Consider the following 209-nt stretch of genomic DNA (forward strand, 5'->3'; position numbering starts at 1 on the left):
TCCTTCAATAAAATATATAAATATAAGATAAATTGATGATATTCTCCCTGAAAACTGACAGTAGTTAAGCAAGTTAGAAATGAAGCTGGAGGTGGAATCGTTCTTTGACACAACTTTGCTCTTTGACATTACATAACTCTCTCATATTTTTATGTAAATGATTATGTCTTTATTGTCGTTTTTTTTTTTAAGTACTTTCGGTTTTCCCC

Source organism: Penaeus monodon, chromosome 22 (genome assembly GCF_015228065.2).
Source record: "Penaeus monodon isolate SGIC_2016 chromosome 22, NSTDA_Pmon_1, whole genome shotgun sequence".
Classification (NCBI taxonomy): Eukaryota; Metazoa; Arthropoda; class Malacostraca; order Decapoda; family Penaeidae; genus Penaeus; species Penaeus monodon.